This window comes from Haemaphysalis longicornis, unplaced genomic scaffold (genome assembly GCF_048455015.1).
Source record: "Haemaphysalis longicornis isolate Haplotype H1 unplaced genomic scaffold, Haemaphysalis longicornis Haplotype H1 scaffold_3, whole genome shotgun sequence".
Lineage (NCBI taxonomy): Eukaryota > Metazoa > Arthropoda > Arachnida > Ixodida > Ixodidae > Haemaphysalis > Haemaphysalis longicornis.
This window is the reverse complement of record NW_027526335.1, coordinates 223,478,074-223,500,834: the sequence shown is the minus strand read 5'-3', so window position 1 is coordinate 223,500,834 and position 22,761 is coordinate 223,478,074. Positions and strand designations below refer to the sequence as shown.

Genomic DNA, 22,761 nt, shown 5'->3' with positions numbered 1-22,761 from the left:
TTCGGTCTCCACAATTTCTTTGTGTAACGCCTAATCGCCGAATTTAACCTGTTAAAACAAGTCTTAAGTGATACGTAATCTTTGCGTCGTATTAAGTGACGTTCCGCATTTCGCCGGGCGGTACACAAAATCCTAAGCTTGAAGTCCGGTGCCGGAACGTGGGCCGGTAGCTTGAGCGTAGTAGTTGTTCCTGTCTTTCAGGCGAGCATGGCCTCGAAGATATCACCCTCACAAGTGCTCACTTCGTCTCTATACCGGCCCCAGTTGACGACACTTCCGACTCCGCGCCCACTTTGTTGATAACCAGCCGCACCAATAAAAATGGAGAAATGATCGCTGCCCAATCGATCTGGAGCATTGTTCCCGGTGATGTGCATATCACTAGTACGCAGGGATAAATCGATGCCGCTCGTAGAAGAGGGAGGCCAGACGAAGGTGTGTGGGCCATAGAGATAATATACTGACTCTAGAGGGAAAGCCCGCCGCTGGGCCAATGCATTGCAACCGCACGTTACCTTTTCTAGTTTCGGTTCTATTATTGCGCTCCTACAGGCAGTGGCGCTGGTGAAACACTCCTGCGGCCTTTCTTTTTTTTCCGCTTCTCTCCGGCGCGACTGGCGGCGCGCATGCGCGAAAACGGTCACCGCAGCTGCTGCAGCGCTGCTGCCGCACGGCGAGGCGGTGGAGGCGGCAAGGCCGACGCGCGTGTCAAGTAGTGAGACGTTTCACGTGTGTGCTCTCTCGGACATTACGGTGCAGCAAGAACACCAGTATGAATCGTAACACGAAGCCTCTTTGAATTGAATGCTGTTAGCAAAAGGTGGGAACCGCGTTCGTATGCCGTGAAGCTGAGCTGAAGGATAGATAGGGCTTGTGTCGTGCGTGTGCTATGCTTGATGACAGACAACCTTGCCTGTGTTGTATGGGCATCAGTGAGTCTCGCCGTACGGCGCGTTCGCGCTCGTAACGGAAACCGTTTTCAAGTGATATGCGAGCTGGCGTCGTTACAGCTCAAGCCACACGCCATCGCCGCGGAGCTGACGCGGTTGCCGGGTGGAAATTGGGAAGGGGGAGGGGGAAGGGCTATGGGAGCAGAATACAACAGGAGAGGGGAGAGCACCACCTCTCCCCTACAAAAGCTGGGCCTCCTCGCATTGTTGCCATGAGAATAATACCGATAATACCACCTTCAAGGCCAACATGGCATCGCCGTTGCTATGGCAATAATAACGCAATAATGTTTTCCCGGGCTCACTAGGGGAGAACACGGCGCTAGTACCATATCAGACCGGACGGTAGGTTGAAGGCTAAGAGACCGCCTCCACCGTACGACACACAGTGGTTGACAATGGGTTGACATGATACAACGATTTGAAGGTTGCCGGCTGAGTTTTTGCTCAGTAAAAACGGCGAAAGTGATGGGTATTAATCTGGCAACGTACAGTACTGCTGTGACGTTTCCGCATCCGGCTAGCGAAGCATGCTGGTATTAATTGTAGCATGGTGGCCCGCTAACCAGGCGGATTTTGTGTTGGCAGCGTTGACAGCATTGCGTAGTTTATTTCCTGTGGGTAGGTAACCAACGTGTTTTCGGTTTAGCGTGTGACTTATATGTAGTGAGACTATTTGAGCAAGACGCGGCAACGCTCACACAATACTTGCGCGCCAGCTGGAATGCAACTAACCGCATGCGCGCGGCGAATCAGCTTATCCGTGCTGAGGCGCACAGAAAATGAATCTCCGCCATGATCTCCGTGCTTTTTTGCGCCGTGTCGCTTTATTTGCCATTACGTGACATTTGCGAGGCGCTCAATGGTTTTGAAACGGAGTGAAGTGAACTGTGGATTTAGCTGAATGTCACGGACATCTTTGTTAACACACACACACACACACACACACACACACACACACACACACACACACACACACACACACACACACACACACACACACACACACACACACACACACACACACACACACACACACACACACACACACACACACACACACACACACACACACACACACACACACACACACACACACACACACACACACACACACACACACACACACACACACACACACACACACACGCACACACACACACACACACAAAAAAAAAACGTCACCACTGGGGCCAACGCTGATATTGCCAGTGAGTCGCGGTCCCTTTGAAGCACAGGAAGAAAAGAGCGCGGTCGATCGCAGGCCAACGGAGTGGCAGAATGCATGCCAAGGACAGAATGCGAAATACAGTCAGCGGCGTGTCGCATTTTCTTTTTTGTCTGTATTCGTGAAGTTCTAGCTGCTTTCCACAACTTCCAAAGAAAACCTTGCGGTACTGAATGGGGGAAATAATTTGCCGCACAAAGCGAGTAGAGAACATTCACTTATTGTCACTGATTAAAAAAAGAACCCGCATTTCGTTACCTATTTTTTCGTTGTACCTCCACGAACGTTTTCGCGACAGTTCCAAGCACAGAGAACTGTACGAACTTTCATGAATAAAACAACTGAACGGAACGATTATAAAAGCTGCTTTCATTTCTTTTACAACGGGAACGACCCCTGGCTGCCGCTCTATCGCCTGTATAGTGAACTTGCGGTTGTCAAGTTGAGATGGGAATCGCTGTTCCCGCCTCAGTTCAGGGGCAGTAGGTGCTTAACGTGAAGGAACCAATGACTGCCTCGAAAGCGCCCGGAGAGGCAGGTGCTCAGCGCGTGCACAACGTGCAGCCCTGTTGACCATGTCTTGCACGCACGCACATCTGAGCTGGAAACTGCACGCACGCACTGCGGAAGACAGACGCAAGGACCTAGCCACTTTCTAGCGCACTTAAAGGAAATCGAAACCAAAACTGAACCGCACATTTGAAATTGAAAGTTGAAATTGAAAGTCTTTTGCGACAACATGTACAGGAATGGCTATACAGTTACTCTTAGTTCGCTAATTAAAGTTTTTTAAAGAGCTGGTATTAGATAGTATTAGCCCTTATTCCACGGAGATGGTAAATGGGGTGGAGAGGAGCGAAAATTTTTAGCTCTGGCTATTGGGTGGTGGAATTAGTTTGGCTTTTGATAATGCGACCACTACAAACGTGGGAGTTCCTCTTCGGCTCATGTGCGCTCACTCACGAAAACCGAAGGTTCAAAGCCGACGGTTGCAGGAAGTTGTCGCGATGTTTCCACGGCAATCGAACTCATGCGTGAGTGCTTTTCTCTTCAAAGCACACGTGTCGAGACATACCACCATTAAGGCTGGTGTGGAAACCGTGGCCATTGAAACCAGAGAAGATAACTTACAGTGGCAGAAAGGAATACTAATACTGACAATATTATTCCTACTCAGAGCGGTTGGAGCCAGGCGAAGAGCGCTGCAAAAAGCACTCATGTCAATGCAGCCCGTATACACAACCTCCGAACCGTCCAACAAGTTTACGTCGCCGTTAGTGCATCTAACAACCTAACATGTGTGTCTTGACTTCGTTTTACCGCACATATCCCTCAACATTCAAAGAAACGAAGCAAACACGGTAAAAACAACTTAAGGGTGCGTAGTCCAATGCACCGGCCTATTCAGTTAACGAGGGGAGCGCCAAGTGATGGCGCCACCCGTCCAGCACCCCGGTCCGACCGATCTCTCAGCAGTGCTATACGCCTCGAGATTCGCGATCGCTGCGCCGCCTGCCGCCGCTTCTCCGCGGCGTTTGCGGGATTAGCGCTGCGCGACTGATAGGCGGTCATGCAGTGTTTTGGTTCTCTTTCGCTTCTCTTTGCCTTTCCGCGCCCTAAAAAACTTGTTAAGGTGACGTCTGTAAGCTAACTGCACGTTTAGGACGCTTAAAAAAAAACAGCTGCGTCTTGGTAGAGCGCTCGAACGCCAGTAAGAGCTACCCGGGGAGGCGGTTCTGCGCGCTTCTTGGCCGCTCTTGCGGGCGTCGACGACGGCAGCAGCATATCACCGCTGTCACCTTCGAACACGTCAGCACAAGCGAATTCTATTTATTGTCACCTCGTTTAGACTTGATATTGGCACTGTAAGAGCTAGGTTGGTTCGTTTTGCAGCGCAGACAACACATGCGGCTTTGCTTCGAATATGTACGTCGTAGAAAAATATGTTTCGGGGATGTGATAACCCAATAGCGTACAAAAACTCGTGCCTTTTATGGGAATATAAACCACGCGAAAATGTTAAGTACACTCAAAGGCTATGCATTGTCAGATATGTGCCCACTCATGCCTTATGCATGAACCAAGATATATGTTAATGAAACCACGGGAAAATGAATGGTCTGCAAGTCAGGAATAAATAGAATAGTCGTACGGGAATAAAAAAAAAAAAACCGAGTCCAGCTTCTGAAATGCTAAAGACGTTTGTTTGAGCGAGGTAGTATTCACCAGACCAACTAGATGCGAAATGCACTGATATTTCGCTAGACATGGGGCGGGGGGGGGGGGGGGAGGAGGAGGACGCTCAACTGTCGTTGTTTACAAATGCGGAGCGAAATCAACGAATGAACGTTTTATTAATCACACACACAAGCTGCGTGTTCACTTTTCGTTTGTTTTTTGCCTTCAACGAACGGCTGATCATTCGGCGGACGCATTTTTTTGAAGAATACAGGGTAAGCAGTTCACAAGAAATACGAGGTGTCGTTGAAGGAGTTGATTGATTGATTGCAGGGTTTAACGCGCCGACGCAACGGAGACGATGAGGCACGCCGTAGTGGAGGGCTCCGGATTAATTTTGACCACCTGGAGATCCTTAAAGGGGCACTGACACAAAAATTTAGCATCTTGTTTTTTTCGTTGCGATAAGTAGCTAGTGACCTACTTATAACCTGTAGAAACCTCATTTGCTTCAGCGTGCGACGGTTGTTTAATTAGAGGGATTTTAAATGCGGCCAGTCGCAGTTTCGGTTTCAGCGAGTGCCGTGAAACGATGGATTTTGTGGATTTTGTGTGAACAAAGCTTACCACGTGACCGTCGGAGGGATATCACAGAGCAGAGCCGCCGTAGCACTGTCGAATCCGCATCGACGGCAGTTTCTGCGAATGCCCCCACGTACTGATCTCGTGAGGCGCTTAATTAAAAAGCGACTGTGGATGTGACGCAGGCGCTGCGAGTGCAAATGCTACCGCGGCTAAAGAACGACGCGCGACGCTCGAGACGGTGGGTGGCAAGACGCGCGCTGGGAGCAGCCGGCCGGTCTGCCTACAGGTCCGCCTACAGATGTGTTCGGCTCAGCACTGCGGCGGATATTCGAGTGCCGCTCTCGTAAGCGGTGCAGATGACAATTTTTAATGCAACCCGCCATCGCATCATTAGCTCCTTTCTCATGTAAGCCACTATGGTCGGGACTTGGGGACAATTTCGTGCAGCGGTAACAAGCTATCACTCGAGCTACCTACGCCGGCCTGGGCCACTTCGCGGCCGTGGCCGCCGCCTGCACAGCGACCGTGCGGCTAGCTCAGTGGGCTTTTCGTGCCTCCGGCGCGTTTTCGCATCCAATGGTAATAAACAGTAATAGAAACAGAGTGCCTGGAATCGCTGTAGAACTTTGGTCGCGGCCAGCTGCCCGATTAGCTGACGAAATCACGGCGCCTCCGCCGCCAACGATCGGGTCGTTCGTTCTCATGAGCAGAAGCTCCGCCCTCCGGCCCTCCGATTGGAGCGGCGAGCCGGGCGAGCCCGCGTAAAACGCCGGTAGTGCGGAAGCGGCAAACACAAACTCGTGACGTGTTTGGATGTTGTTTATTTACAATTGCGCGTGGTCCTCTGCTGGCTGCTCGGTTGCGTTTCGCACACTTCAAAATTGATTTTAAATATGTTCTAGGCTGTATTCGCCGCTGATATTTTGCAGATGATGTATATGTGTTCCCACCAATCTATCTCCGACGTTATCTCGCCTTCAAAATTTTGTGTCAGTGCCCCTTTAAGGTGCGCCGAAATCTCGTACACACGGGCTCGTTGAAAGAGTGTCGTATCTGATAAGGGTATCTGATTTCGGTTTATGCTAGATTCTGCAGTCTCCCTGTGTCATACGACGATGTTTCGAAGAAGGGTTTGGTCGCGGACGCGGATTACTCTATAAGCCCATCTTCGCGCTTCTCGTGGAGGATAAATGTAAGAGATGAATCTTATAGCGAGCGCTCACCTCGGGACAAGACGACCCAGCATTAAATTTGTCGCCGTGTGCTGACTCCGGAGTGTACTTTTGCATTATCCATCGTACTTCTTTCGTACAATGTTTGCGAAATTTATGCCGCATTGGCTTGTTCAGGGTACTGACCAATATCTGATATGTGATACTGTGATATTGGCAGGCGTAACTTGCGTGCTGTCACGTATGAGTGCTCCGCTGGATTTTATAGTGCACAAAGTCGATTTACATCATAGTGTGTATGGCCGCAACATGACCATCGGAGGAAACACTGCTTACGGAGACACTGCCACTAAATTTCAGGGCAGCGGAATTGCAATCAGCTGCATGCAAATGCTGGCTTTGGGACGCCGGCCTGTGACACACGCCCGGCGCTCATATAGATCTTTCTCAGATCGCGTCATAAACGTTTATACTCTCGTGAACACACCAGGCTTGCAAACAGAGTGCCTGCTCCACGTTATTCGGTATTTCGAACGCGGACAAATGGTAAATCGCTGTCTTGAACGAGCCCCAAAAGCAACGGCGACAGGGGGGAGCGGGCCAGGGACTCCCGCGCCTGCTTTCGAAACGGGCCGCTAGGGGGATTTCAGTGGCGCCCCTACAGGCCGCGCTCGAGGCGTATAGTGCCTAGAATATACTGAGCAGTGCTGTGCCGTTCGAGCGCCTGACCCTTTCCTGGCCCTGCTGCTGTTGCGCACCTAGCCAGCGTTCATAGACGCTCACGACTCGAAGAAAGCTGTCTGCTATGGGTGATCCGCCCTGACGCGCAAATAGGGCCGTTCGGAGTTTGCTAAGGCACTAAATAGTAGCGAAGCATGATTTATGTCTTCGGGGGATTTCATTATAGCTGTCAGACGTACCTGGCCGGGTTCGCTTCTGCTTCAATGCAGGCGACAGGGGGCGTTCGGCATGTGGACAAAACATGCCCGTCGTAGCCCGAAGGAAAACAAGGCAATGCGTTGCGGCGCTCTTCGGAGCGCAGGCCACGGTGAATTGCCTCTCCTTATGCGTATCGCTATCGTCGAGAAGTGGAGGCGGCCCCGGACGGAACGACGGGTGCGGCGCAGCACCTCCGCGAGTACAGGCGATGGGAACGGGAGCACAGGGCGAAATTGCTGGGAATTACGTCGCGCCCCGCTCTGCTCGCCTCGGCAGTTTGCTCGTAAACGCTCGCGTTGCGCTCGAACCAAGTAATCGATTTCGCTGGGGAGTGGGCCATCATCTCGGTACACGCTCGGTTTACGAAGAAATCCCGCTCACGAGCGGAAGACAATGAAAACAAGAAAAACGACCCGACATTCCTCCACTGCACAACCCGGATGTTGCAGATACTGAATAGGGAAATAAGCGTTGCACGCAATCATGCTGTTTCCTGTGCACAATGTTTAATCCTTATACATTTACGGCTGTACCCTTTGTCCGATAATTGAGTTCAACACCATGAAAACAGGAATAATTGCTGTATTTTACATTAGACTGAATTCGAACTATCGGCTACTACAATGCCGTCCGCTGATCCTTGTTTTCTTCTTTCAAGCCTACCACACTTCTCCAGGCGAGCGTTCGTCGGCTTCCTCGAGGTGCTTTTTTTATGCAACAAATGTAACATCCTCCCCTCCCGGCAAAAAAAAAGCACTCAGTCAACAAGCTCTATTGGGTACAGCAGCTGCACATGTCTTCTAAGCGTTGCTCCTTTGGGCAACTTGATCATAGAGGCTCTGACCACATTGTCACGACCCGGGTACACCTTCAAGACTGCCCATTTTCGAAATATGCCGGGGAGCCTTGTCTTCCTGTACAAGGACGACGTCTCCAGCGCGCACATGACTTGAATGGCTGCTGTTCATACAGTGGGTGGAACGTAGACATAAGAGGTATTCTTTGCGCCTCCTATTCCAAACGTGGTCAAGCATCTTTTGCAGGTGCTTCCATCTACGTGTTACCCCATTAACAGGTGATGTAGCCCAATGTGAAGAAGGCAGAGAAGTTAGTCGTTCCCCAGCAAGGAAGTGCGCAGGCGTACGTACATTCCATTCCTCTGGTGTTGTTGCCAGGTAGGTTAATATTCGAGAGTTCACAACGCTCTCCACTTCACTTAGTTGCATGCGTTGTTAAGTCCTCAAAGGAGAGTTTGGCTGTAGATAGTACTTTTCTAAGACTCACTTTGATGGTTCTTATCATTATCTCCAACAATGCACCCCATCACGCTGCTCTTTCCATTTGATTCGCCGGTCGGAGCAGTGTTCTTGAAACATCCTATAGAACAATATGTTTTCCCACACCTTAATTTCTTTCGCAGCCTTTCGGAAAGTCTGAGCATTGTCCGTGTAAATGACGGTCGGTATGCCACGTCGTGTGGTGAATCGTCGAAATGCTAATAAGAATATCTCCGTTAATAAACCTGAAACAAGCTCCAAATGCACAGCCCTGGTTACTGCACAAGTGAAGAGAGCCACCTAGGCCTTAGCAAAAGACGTTTACTGCTTCACAAACAACGCTCCGGCAAAGTCTATTCCAACAACCTGAAACGGGTCAGAGCGACACACTCTGTCGGAAGGTAAAGGAGCAGTAAAAGCTGTGGCTGGTCGTAAACAGGCCCTCATACTAATTGTGCATCTGTTGACAACTCCTTTGACGAGTTGTCTGCCTCTAGGAATCCAGTATCTCTCTCGCAGCTCGGTGAGCGTGTCATTTGTACCACCATGAAAAGTCCGCAGATGTGCATCCATGATTACCATTTCTGTGAACAGATGTTCGGGAGGTAGCAAAATCGAGTGCTTCACGTCTGGTGTCTCTTCTGAAAAGCAGAGCCTCCCTCCTACACGCAAACACCCGGTGGAGTCCAGCGTGGGGTCAAATTTTGAGGTTTTAGACTGTTTGTCAACGTAATGTACGAGCCGCAATTGAGCAATTTCGTCGCCGTAAGCTTCCTCCTGCACCGTCTTAATCCAGTACCACTTAAGCTTAATTTATAATCCTGGTGTTTTGCTGCCTACGAGCCGTTCTCTTCTCCTTCAGCTCTTGCATACTGCGTTACTTGCCTCTACCTGGTAGACACAGTCACCGCTTTCAGTCCGTTTGGTTCTTCATCTGCCGTTCTCGTAGCTCCGACTTCGTTCCCGGGTTTCCAGGCACCAAGAAAATGTCCGATAATTGAGTGTAACACCATGGAAACAGGAATAATTGCTGTATTTTACATTAGACTGAATTCGAACTATTGGCTACTACAATGGCGTCCGCTGATCCTTGTTGTCTTCTTCTTTCAAGCCGACCACACTTCTCCAGGCGACCGTTCGTCGTCTTCCTCGAGATGCTTTTTTCAATGAAACAACTGTAACACCCTTGTCCCTCCAAGAGAAGCCAGTGATGATGCAAATGATCGAAGTGTGGAGCCTGAACCACGACATCCAAGGATCGACGAGCTGTAAATGGGTTACAATACGCGCTCCATTCAAAGCTTCCTTCCTTGACATTCAATCCACAACGCTCGAGGGATTTTTTTTCGCGTGGTTCTAAATCTTGAATAAGACGCACTTCTGGGTGAGCTGGTAGACGTGGGCATTGTAAGCGTGTAAGGATCAATTAATTAGACCAAGGACAAAGGGGCAAGTGCTAATTCCAACTGACATTGATTCCTGCAAACACTAAACGTGCGCACGTCAGCAAGAAAGTAAACAGAAAGCTAGCCGGCGAATATACAAAATAAACTTTTTACAATCTTTTCGGCCACAAAGGGCTGAAAAGGGGTGTTGGGAGGATGTGGTGTAGTGGCGCCCTCTAGTGGAGCGCCCGCTCACTGTTTGCGCTTGGTTGTATGAATTGTAACTAGATGTCGTTGCTGTGGACGCACGTGACGGGTCACGTGCGTATGCGTCTCGGTGCCGTCTTGTTGAACAATAAACCTTCTCTTTGGGTTCTGGTCTTGGTACGAGCAGGCCGCACTCTTTCTTCGTGGGCTTGTGGGTGGGCCCGGCGGCCGGCCTTCGCTCCCGTCGCTGCCGAGGCCGCTCGCCGTCGCCCACGACACAACATCTTTTTGGCGACGAGGATGGGATCATTTTCTTCTGCTGCGACGACATCGTCGACGGGTCCGGCAGAATGAAAACGTGAGCGAAAATGTTTTTTTGGACGGGTTTTTTTTTGGGACTTACAGAACTGTCGTGAGCGACTGATAGCCTGTTGTGTGAGTCAAGTGAAAGGAAGATGCAGACATTCTTCAAAGCACGGGAGAATGATGTGGTGTAGTGCATTTAAGATGCTGTATGTATTTCGCAGAGTGTGCGAACTTCTTTTTGCACGGGGAGATGATGTGGTGTAGTGCATTTAAGATGCTGTATGTATTTCGCAGAGTGTGCGAACTTCTTTTTGCACGGGGAGATGATGTGGTGTAGTGGCGCCCTCTAGTGGAGCGCCCGCTCACTGTGTGCGCTTGGTTGTATGAATTGTAACTAGATGTCGTTGCTGTGGACGCACGTGACGGGTCACGTGCGTATGCGTCTCGGTGCCGTCTTGTTGAACAATAAACCTTCTCTTTGGGTTCTGGTCTTGGTACGAGCAGGCCGCACTCTTTCTTCTTGGGCTTGTGGGTGGGCCCGGCGGCCGGCCTTCGCTCCCGTCGCTGCCGAGGCCGCTCACCGTCGCCCACGACACAACAGAGGACATTACACCCTTTTTCTTGAATGTGCACACTCTTTTCGTAGCTGTGCACCCTTTTATTGTTAAAAATAGGGTGTTGACCAACTTCAGAAACCTTGGTTTTTCGTAGGGTGTTGAAAGGGTGTGGAAAAGGTGTTCAGGTTGTGATTGATTAACGCCATGTATGCACGTGCACGTACACTGTTAAGTACAAGAAATTCCTCATACCCTCCTCACCACCTCGTAAGTTACGTTCAAAAGCAAAAAAAAAAAAAGAAAATTATTCCCGTGCAATGATCGCTCGTTTCCGTATACGGTGCGCGTCATTGCAAAAGTTTAGATTTGGCACGTGAAACAGCAATTTGAAGTTTTAAAATGAAAAAGTGTGTATTTCTATGGCGAAAAGCGTGTTGACCGACTGGAACATGCTTGACGGAAAGGGTGTGAAATAGGTGTTCAGTTGCGATAAAACAGCGGGGCCTGGGGTTGACTTAATTTCTTCTACCTGTGTTGCTAAGATTGGCTACGTTTTGCTAGGCTTTGATAAGGTTTGTTAGGTTTTGCAATGTTCTAGCTAGGCTAGGCTAAGTGCTAAGTAGTCAAGTGCTAAGGGCCAAGTTTAGCCACATTTTGAAAAGATGTTCTAGTGTGCCCACCCACCTCCCCATCACTGACAGCGGATCCAAGGGGTAAACAAACTAGGTCGACCCCCCGCTGCGCAAATTTTTTGACGTTTTAGAATCCCAAAAATACTAGTACCTTTGAAATAGTATAATAAGAGGTGCGCTCCTTCTGCTCTCACTCGAACAGTCTCGGAAGCCGGCTTCACTGTCGTAATATTCTATGTGGATTGTGCACCCATTACAGGCGCCGCAGTTCTTTTTCTTTCCATTTTTTTGCTAAAGCCACTGAAACTAGCTTAAGTTTAAACAGCTTCACTGGTAATAAATGATGCCAATTTATATTGCTCTAAACATCGTGAGGTACAAAATATCCCCTTGCTTGTAGAAAGTGTTCAGTCCACCCGTGTATAAACGGTACAAAATACCCCCAAAGTTGGAGGTCTCTTACACCCTTTTTTACAGTTGCCGGTCTTTTCTTACACCTTTTTTTCCCGTTTTTCTTAGTTTCCAACAGCCTAATCTGTCTTTTCAACCTTGCCAGAAAAAGTGTGTTGAAATAATGACACCATTCTTGAAGGATGTCGAGACCACGGAGAATATTTATTCGGTATTTATTAAAATTTTTTACTGGGTTTTTTTTAAACGTTTTTGCCAATGCGCAGGCTAATTTGTATATGCTCACACTTAAATTCCATCATTCCAAAATTAGCCCTAAGATATCTGCTTTGCGCGACACGCCCACAACTCTATCGCAGGGCTTTCTTGCGGATATAAAAGCAAGTGCACATGTATTTCTAAGTAAGTATGCACTCTCTGCACCTATGCATCCCGTTGGTTTTCTCGCTCAAACAATTTGTGGCCGAAGTGTGACTTGTGCGTTCCGAGTGTGTCTGTACGTCATGCTGCACGCTCCGCCGGTTCACACTGGCACGCGTAGCTGGGCTGACCACGCCTTTATATTGAGGCGTAAAGCTATCTTACTCCCTTCTTTAGCGTGTTCGCACGAACACCCGTTTTTATTCCTACACCCGTTTTCAGCCAATACACATATTAAAGGTGTGCCACATGGGACAAGGTTTTTACACTCCTTTCGACCAAAAAGGATTTAAGAAATCTTAGTGTGTAGCTCCCCGTTCAACCATTGTACCGTCGTACACTTACAAAGAGGAACGGGACTGCTCAGATAATGCGCGTGGGACTAAATTTAGAAAATTGGCACAGAGGCTCGATGAAACTGACGCATGGAGTTTGAAAATGTTTTAAGCGGAACTTTAGTCTTCTCACTGATGGCATCGGTAGCGCGAAAACGGGTGAAGTGGAAGAAAAAAAATTCACCATCTTCCCGTGGAACCTTGAGTAGTATGCGAAGCAGCCATGGGGTCGACTCAAGTTTCCACTAGTTTTCAGTTCGATCGCGCGTTGCGGGAGGAGAATGAGGGGAGCGGAGCGCGCACGCGCGTCATTTATACCGCGGAGCTACAGTGGCGCCCCCAGTGGAGTATGCAGTGGCTACCGTCGCGTCCTTAACCCTAAGCTGCTGCGCACTATCGCGCGCGGATCCGCAGGTGTTGCCAATCGTTGCGCAATCCCGGAGAGAATAGGAGCTTCGGCCGGAGAGCAGAGGGGCGTCAGAGAGGAGAGGAGGAATGCCTCGCATACTACTCAGGGTTATCCTACGGGAAGATGACGACGGTGGTTGGACGCGAAGCGATCTCGTGATTGATTCTTTGGTTGGCCAATCCCTAAGGGCATCCTGCCCCCACAATCATCATCAACGGACCAGCGGTGCCTGCCAGGCATGCGCAGTGGGGGTGGGGTACTCAGGGTTCCTCTACGGGAAGATGGCGACGGTGGCTGAACGCGAAGCTATCTTGTGATGGATTCTTTGGTTGGCCAATCCCTAGGGGCATCCTGCCACAATCATCATTAGCGGTGCCTGGCCAGGCAGGCGCAGTGGGTGTGTGGACGCCGCACGGCGCGCCCACACAACGGCGGAGGGAACAGGCTCGACCATAAGCTGCTTCGCATCTAAAAAAATGCGTCCCGTGGCGGGAACCGAACATGGGTCCCCCGCGTTAGGAAGCCGGCGTCTATCCGACTGCGCCGTTAAAAACGTTTAGCGTGCGCACATATGTTCCCCGGTTCGGCTTAACGACAAGTAGCCGTATTGCTAAGCCTAACGACGTGACGACCCCCTTCTGTTTGTCCCGGTGGCCTCCTGCACATCCCGTGTCCGCACTCCAAACTGTTTGCCGTTCCCCGTCGCCCTGTCCGTTCCTCCACTTCTCCACACCGAACGCCGGTTTTTTCGCCCGATGGGCCGTTTGATGCTTTCCCACTGAATTGGGAGGTGATCGGAGACTAATGGCCCAACGGCCAGTACGCCGAGCATCGGCGTCATTCGGTGGCACCGCACCGACACGAAGGATAGGGCAAGTAACTACAGAAGACCGGCCAGGTCTTCTGCGCCAGCCACTGCGTCGATGTCTGTTGCTAAACATTGTGGCGTGGGTAACACTCGAAGAATCCTCCACACAAGGCAGCCGGGGCAATGGCGCCAAAAGGGGAGGCAGGCAAGAAGCCCGGACAACGGGCTGTCGACGGGTCCGACGTTGCTTGAGCGGCCGAGTCGGTTGTCTCCGGAACTACCGGTGAACGATGTTGGTCGATACTGGGTGAGATGAGCGGGGTCCCCCGGCCCCTATTCCTCCGGTGGTCGCCTCGACGGGTCTCTCGGGCGCTTCCTGCGCGCCTCTTGCCACCTCCCGAATGACATCACGCCAGACGCCCTGTCATCCCATTGGACGGCAGGGGTTTCCGCCTGACCCTGGCTACTGAGTGAGGGTGACGGCACCTCCTCTCGGCCGCTCGCGGGCTTCCGCCATTCCCCCTCTCAACAAAATGTTTGTCTGAACTCTGCCATCGGCTTGAAGTTGTTTGCGCTTCTTTATGAGCACTTGTTTTCGACTGCTTAATTGCAGTTATCAGTACCCTTCCTCTCGTCTTGTCCTCTCGTCACTTCGTCCTCGTCTTTTGCGTAAACTTATCCCTTCGTACACCATGAACCAATTAACCAGCATTCAAGTCCTACTCAGTACCCAAGCTTTGCTATAGGAAGCTCATTTCGCCATCCTTATTCATTGCTGAGAATGGTAGCTTGTAACCAAGTTACAATTTCTGTTATGATAATAGCGCTATATAGGTGCCCCAACACAGTCAACACCGCTTTTGGGGACTCACGCTGTCTCAGCGGCATTCGAGAGTGGTACGATCCGCGGAGACCTATTCCGATGCTGTTGTTGACGGTCATTCGTAATTGGTCCGTACACAATCAGGGGACCGGGCACACATCAGTAATCGGACAATAGGTCCTTATGCAATTACCGTACTGGAGGAAAATAATTTGAAGAGGTTTAAAAGTTGTTTCTTTGCGCCTAGGTTGAGAAAGCGAGAAAAGAAAAGAATACTGAAAAAACAAAAAAAAATCTTCTTCTTCTCCTTCTTCTTTACGATACTCGCACATCCCAACAAGAGAGATTGGCCTGGGCTTGTGAGTGGCTCTTTAGTCAAGCAAAGAAATAGTAAATGTAGGCCAAAAAAACACCAAAATAACCAGATTCACTCCGCAGAAGCGGGGGAGACTGGATGAAGAAGTTTCAACGAAGGAGTCTTCCGGCGGCCCAAATGAAGTCGTGAAGCAAAACGTAGTTCTTTTTTTTGCATGTGTTTCCGAGGCTACTGCGGTAGCATTTTTTAGCCTGATGACTATTTAATAAGACGAACCCATGATGATGATGATGATGATGATCGCGACGTATGAATTAACAGCCACCACTTTAACAGCCTCTCGCTCCTTGTTGCAATTTGTAATAGCCCACACTCGCGGAGAGCGAAGTCCCGGAGCAGAAATAATAACACGGCTGTGCCAAAACCCAGGGCCGGTTTGCGAAACATGCATAATGCGAAAACAGCGACAGATCGTTTGTACCATTCTTGCTGCGTCGTCTTGGCGATTTTACATGTGTGTGTATGCGTGGATGAATGCTCTTTGCTCTTAATTTTTTCCACTTGAACCAGTTTCTCCCTTATTCCGACATGGCGTTGCTTTTTATTTAACGAGCCAATACATGCCAAGGATAAAGGATTCCAGAAAACGCCCAAAAAAAGAAATTCGCGCAGCTTTCACTTGCGGTCTGAGGCTGGCGGTGCAAGCAAAGCGGCTGGGGGCCCCTCGCTCTTCGTCGGAGTTGCACCTCACATGGGTTTCCGAACTTGCCGCTGCAAGTTCTCCATGACCGGCAAGCTCGGATCGTTTTGCGCGCAGGCTTTCCCATCCCCACCAAAAGGGAGCGGAGCGCGTTAGCACGTTCTAGAACCCGTGGCAACGGGTTTCGCGAACTCGCCATCTGCAGCGCGAACTCGGCGTCTGTGCTGTCCACTTCAGGCGCGAACGCACGTGAACTGGTGAGTACAAGAGCACGCCAGATCACGAAACGAACTCTAGGCAGAGGGTTCTTAAAGGACGAGCTCCTGGCGAGGCGCACGCTCACGTGTGCTCGGTATTTTCTCGTGGTATTTCTTGCGAGCCCCTCACGTGGCGCAAACCGACGCACTAGCTTGGGCGACACACTGCGCTCCTCGCAAGGCTCATGTGCGTTCGTCTGGGCTGAGTTTTCCAATAGCCCTCCACGGTGGAACTAAAAGCTTAAATAGCACAGTTATTAAAAGGTTTCAGCGGCGCGAGACACCTCAGCGCCGCTGAGAATATTTGCGGTGACGTTCATGCACGACAGAACTTTGGCAGATATCGCGCTGTCCGGGAAACACGAATCAGCAGATCAGCGCTACTATGTTTCTGTCGCTGAGCGTGCTCTTCATGCGCGCTCTGGGCTTTCCAGCGTGCAGGCTTTCCTGCGTACGGCCAGCGCAGGAAGAGGCGCAATGATTTCGGCCACGACGAGGAGCGGAACTGCGCCGCAGCTGCCGCGGGCCATCGCAAGGAACGCATTTCCTGACCCCGAGCGCAGATGTATTAGAGTGTGGCAGCAGAGCATTCTCTCGGGCTTGATTCTGTTCCTCGCTCGCACAATTTCCGGCGAGCATCGATAGGTTACTCGGATACCTGAATGCCTGCGCGACGCATAATCTTCTGGGCCGAACTTGATGGAAGCGCCACCGGGAACTGAACTGCAGCTGCAGCGCCGGCTCTTCCTTCCTTGTTTTCCGGCCTTCGTGGAGCGACTACTAAGCAGAGCTCGCGGGAAATGGATCGTACTACGGCACGTGTAGCAAACATACCGCGTGCAAAGAGGGTGTGAATTTTGTCGGTCGTGAAATATTTTGAAAGAAATTGTTTACGTCGTCATTTATAATTCGGGACTCTTCACATATAAACGGTGCACAGCCGTTTCGTTCTCGATAAAGGCAAACAGTTGAAAAATTCAGTTGCGGTTTTTCTTGGGCTTTTTTCACCAAGTCTCGGAATTACGTCATGCTTATGAGAAAAAAAACCTAGCTTGACCCTAACCCCCCCCCCCCCCCCCCCCCCTTGGTCTGCACAACACGTCGCAAAGAGTTCGATACTGTGGCAACGTCTGTTCCGTCATGAAATTCGCACGCAACTGCACGCTCATTGTCTTACCTCTGGTAAGACTGATCCATACGGCAGAACTAACAGTCGACAACCCTGGCGCACTCGGACGAGTGACGCAGGCACCTGACGCAGAGACAAGTTCAACGGACGGGCGTCTGCTTCAAACTGAATTTTATTTGAAAAAAAAGAAAAAAACAAAGTTTTACACAGGGCAGACGAGTTGCACCACAGCGACACCAAAGACACTGTCTTTTTGTCGACACATTTTCCACGGAAGGGGAACCAATGCGCGTGCCCTCGTACGTAATAGGCATCCCGCCAGCACCACACATAAGGAATGATGACTTTGCTGAGTCTTCTGCGACCGGAATCAGAAGTGACCAGGTCGCAGGACATTCGCACTTTCAGCAGCGAAGCTATTTCGCCAATCGCAATTTTTCGTGTGCACGGTTAAATATTCTAAAACATTGAGGAGCGCGCGCACGTGAGCGCGGATGACCGGAGCGCGGGGCGCGGGCGACCGCACGGCAGTTAACAAAACCAAGAATATGGCTAGCGCTCGCGTGTGCGTGCCTCGCTACGACCACCCAGCGTCCCTGGCGGACGGTTGTCAATCCGCGCATACCCACTTAGAAGGATTCGCCAAAATTTCCCCCTCTCCCACTCCCCCCTCTTCCCCCCAAAAAAACTCCTCCGTTCACATTAATCGTCACAACACTTGCTCGGAATGAGAAAGACACGTCATAGCACACGCCCCTCTGAGGTGACACACAATGATTATCACTTCCAACAAAATTAAAGAAGCTCACATTTATAGCAACAGTAATGGAGCGAAGGTCGTTGCGGCATCGAAGAAGAAGCAAATCGGTTGTAATCGTAGATTTAAATATTCGTGATGGTCGTGAAGGTTGCGCAGAGCTCCGCTATCCTCAAGTATTACGCGTTTGTGTGAGCTTCCTTCATTTTATACCTTTTATCCACAGTTGTCAGTTTTGAAGATCCGCATTATGTGATGGGCAACGCACGGGTATTGCTCGCTCCTATTCTCCTGGAAATTTGTCTTAGTTCCTTTGACAAACGGGGTGGTAGAAGTCTGGATGGTCGATCGTGCGATATTACGGTGATGGTGTACGCAGACGGTTAGCCGCGAGTAGTTAACGAGGCCAAGGACGGATCAACAGGGAAAATGGGGTGGAGGAGGGTGCATTCAGCTTGCAGCCGATGTGCGAGGCTGGAGATCTTTAGGAGAAGACTCTAACAGGCAGACTTTTGATGATGAGTTAACGAGAGAAAGTAATCAGCTTTGGAAGGACGTCGGAGGCTGTAGAGTTTGTGTGGGAGCGGACGAGTGGTATGTGCATTCGTTTCTTAGATTTGAATCTCAAGTTGTTAAACACGAAAGTTTGTTGTAAGTACCGGTTACTGTTGAAAACGTAGCCGATTGTGCATGACTACACAGTCGAAATTCCTAAAAAAAGGAGTGGATTTGACGTGCCTGATTGAAGCATTATGCAAATCAGGCGTTCACGCACAGCTTCGTCAATCCAATAGCCGGACTGGACCGAGCATATTTCCCGCCGAATATCATATCTGGCGCTTGTGATGAGCTTCTTTAAATCTAAAACAAAGAGACGAGGACTGGACAAGGAAAACAGGCTGATGGGACGGAGGTACTCTTGCTAGGTAATTAAAATTAATGAGCATTAATTTTAATGAACCTGAAATAGGTTGTTCCGCCGAGCAGAATGGACAATGTAAACGCAGTGGTGACCGAGGCTAAGCATTGGGATGTGCAAGAAGTTTTGTGGATAAAATCCCACTGAGCGGCAAGCAGTATAAATTGCCCAACCTGCGTAATGGCGGTGTCATTGCGATTTGGGCTATTGGTCAGTGGACAGTTTCGGATTTCCAAAAGACAATTCATTGCAATCAGTGCGTCTTTTATATAGTGCCGATTTCAATTGTAATGATAGGAAAAGCGCGTAGATTAAATCAAGCAGCTGGTCATGACTTATGGCAACGAACTGCGAAGGCCGATAGGCAAACGCTTCTAGGGGATGTTACGTTAATATGATGGGTTGCGTACGATTTGCGCTGGGTAATAAGCGCCACTGAAAGATTTCAATTGCGTCACACAATCAGAAAGATGTTAGTAAAATAGCAAACGTTGCTCGCTAAGCATATTCGTATATGCTTATGTTTAATCAACGCCGCCTGTATAATCGTTGCCTAACGCGTGAGCGAAAAATTGCCTAACAGCCACTCTCCTGCTGCTCTCTCCTGCTGCTCTCTCCTACTCTTTCCCGCTCCGTAGCCTTTCTGCGTGCTTTTATGTCCGCCGGCCAGCGCCGCTTCTCGGAAACTATGCAAAATAGTTGAAAGTTTCTTGAGTGTTCCCCAGGCGGCGCTCCTGCGCCATCTTCTTTTTCACAATGCCTGTATATATTGGTCTAGCGCTGATAAAACCGCCTTTGGCTCGGAGGAAAATCACTTGTGCTGTCGCTGGCTGATGGCGACTTTGCGCGCTTATCTACTTGAATCACGGGCCCACAAATTTTCTGTGTGGGGCATCCCTCCTCTGTCCCCTCCGCATTTCGATCTTGTTTTATTCCCGCTGTTCGCACTCCGCATCGGCACGCACTGTTAAAATTGAGGAGTACTGTAGAAGCGTCCGGACAGCGTGAGGGACCCTCAGCTGCTTATCCTTTTGATTTCTATATTCGTCTGAAATTTACAAGCACGTGATATTTTTGGAGAGTAATAGTAGTAGTGAGGACCCGAATAAAAAATGTGCACACAATTTTTTCCTCCCTAAATCCTCCAGAGAGAAAAAACATCAGTAAAATAATGGCTGCACCATCCGAAAATATCATTTTTCTGTTCACTATTTATCTAGCCGACAATAATATGTTCTTGCACTATTTAAGTTTCGCCTCCGTCAGTTATATTTGGAAAAAATGCAGCAAGTATGAAGCGGGCGACACGTTGAACGAGATCCTCGGTGCGCCCCAGAACTATCGCCCCGTCGCGGCTAAAATGTGAGCGAAACGGCTCTTGAAACCCGACAGGCAAACCGACAGACCCACGGGCGCAGCGTCCGCGACTCGCGAGCAGTGACGTAAGGCGAGATGTTCGCCGGCGCGCGCCACATAGCGGATGAGTGCCTGAACTAAGCGTCGCTACCCTTCCCATTGAAAAGCTCGCGACGCGTTAGGCAATGTGTATACAGGCGGCGTTGGTTTAACGAACGAGAAAATGCATTAGTGGCTGATCACAACAACGACAAATTAAAAATGCGGGCTATGGCAAAGGGCCTTGATGTTAGCTATTACTCTCAGTGCATAATGTGGAGATAAATAACCTGTGATTGATGAATGCAATCTTCTACGAACGAAAGAAAAGAAAACGGACATGGAAAAGCCCCCATGGTACAGCCCAATACGAAATCGACTTTTTTTAAAGTCACTACCCAGTTATTGTGCAGGCCGTGGATGTGCTAAGTAATATTCCGAGCATCGATCACAGGATTCTTAGATACAAGGTAACGCTGCATCTCAAGAGAGAACAAAAGAAACTTGTGAAAGTAAGAAATCCAGCATGAGCCAGTCAGAGCCAGGACTGAGGAATTTAAAATAACTCTTCAAACGAAATTTGCGTTTCTAAACGACGAAAACGAGGTCAGTGTAGAGAGGTTGAAAACCCAACAACAGCAATTACAAAATCTGCAGCAGTCGCGGGAGAAGCAGCATGTAGGAAACAAACTGGAAAACTAACCAAGAGAACGAATTCCACTAATTGTGAAAGGATAGATCATGACAGTGTCAAGTACGGCGGATTACGCTCAGTTGGAAGAGCTGTATAAATTGATTACCAGAAGTAAAACGAACTGCATTCGTTCACATAACGCGGCAGTGACCAAGAAAATGCTGCCTATAAGAGGAGACGTGAAAGCAACTAAGAGGAAGCTAGTCATCGGTAAAGACTGGATGTAAACACTCAGAGACGAGCAGGGTAACATTACGCACAACGTGGACGAGATAATAGAGGTAGCACAACGATCCTACACCCGACTGTATGCCAGATACGTTCGACCAGGGGAAACTGCTGAGGCTACAAGCTCAACTTGAGATGTCCCTAACTAAAGTGGAAGCTGGAAATGCTCTCAAAGACATGAAAATAGGAAAAGCTGCCGGTGACGATGGCATAATCGCAGATCTTTTGAAGGAGGGAGAAGATATTGTACTGGAAAAGCTTGCTGTGCTATTTCCGGAATGTTTCAAGACTCAAAAAGTTCCCGGGGAAACACGCCAACATTATTCTGACTCATAAGAAGGGACATCCCAAGAACCTCAAGAATTAGATTCATCAGCCTACTCTCAGTTGTTTACAAGCTGCTTACTAAAGTTGTAGTTAGCCGCAAAGGTACCATATTGGATTCCTAAATTAACACAGAGAGAAGGCTGGGTTTAGGAAAGGGTACTCAATCATGGAGCACATCCATGTTGTCGGCGAAGTGATAAAAAATCCGTAGAGTGCACTCAATACGGAATTTATAGACTAGGAGAAAGCGTTTTACTCAGTACACACCGAAGCCCTGCTAAAATCCTGAAAAGACCAGGGAATAGAAGAGACCTGCGGAAGACTTGTGGCGACTATATAAGGCATCTACGGGCAGGATAACATTTCACAAGCAAAGCGGCAAATTCCCTACCTGAAAGAGAGTAAGACAGGGAGATACCATCTCGCCAAAACCGTTCACAGCATGTCTGGAGGGGGTATTCGGAAAGATTGACTGGGAAAATGTAGGCTTAAGAATAAACTGAGGATACTTGAGTCATCTGAGGTTTACAAACGACATAGTCTTGCTAAGACTGCAGAATGGCTGCCAGAAATGCTTGAGGAACTTCAATCAAAAAGCATGGCTGTGGGGCTAAAATATGCATGAATAAATCAAAAGTAATTACGGATAAGCATTCCGAAAGCGTCCTCTTCAGCTTAGGAAACGAAACGCTGGAAGACGTAAACGAATATAACTACAGTGGAACACGATATTACGACTTTGAAGGGATTGTGAGAAAGTGTCGTATGACCGGGGTGTCATACGACCGGGGTACGGGTAAATGCCGGCCTAGTAGACGGTCTCATGCGGCAGACTGGCTAAGAAAATATTAAAACTATTATTTTTAGCGCGTTCTTGCTTGATTTCCGAAACTTTATCTGAAATACAAACATAAAAAAACACCTGGGTTGTGCCCCCCTCACCTCCACGGCCTCCGAGCTAGTCCGCCAGACAAGCGCCGCGCGCAAGTACGCCACATCCCTGACCACCGGCGCCATTTACAAAGCCTGCCAGCCCCGGGCCTTACGCGTGCTAGATAAGGCCGACGTGCTCCAGCAAATCGAGAGGGGAAAATTATAGTGCGAAACTGCCAAGGATAAGCGAAACGAACGATAGTACAGGGCAGAGATGGAAAAAGAAACGAAATTCCCGGACAGGGTGGAGACGCCCTTTGAACGGTCCCGTGCCGTCGCTATTGGGTCAACGTGCTCAACACATAGGTGTTTTCGTTTCCCACAAGACCCAGCAACGCGAAATATAAAAGATGATTTAAACTTCGCGTATAAACTATGTCGCGGTGAAAATTATAGTCTGGTCTTTCTACAGTGACTACGGCCGCCTCCACAATCTCTGTGTCCACAATCTCCACAATCTTTCGCGATCCCGATCAGCGCACAC

At 49.4% G+C, this 22,761-nt stretch overlaps 1 protein-coding gene across 3 annotated transcripts in view; it reads right to left on the bottom strand.

Moving 5' to 3' along the window:
• The window catches only part of Mip (Myoinhibiting peptide precursor), a 208,055-nt gene that overhangs the window by 87,799 nt on the left and 97,495 nt on the right, over positions 1–22,761 (bottom strand). The window lies entirely within an intron of this gene.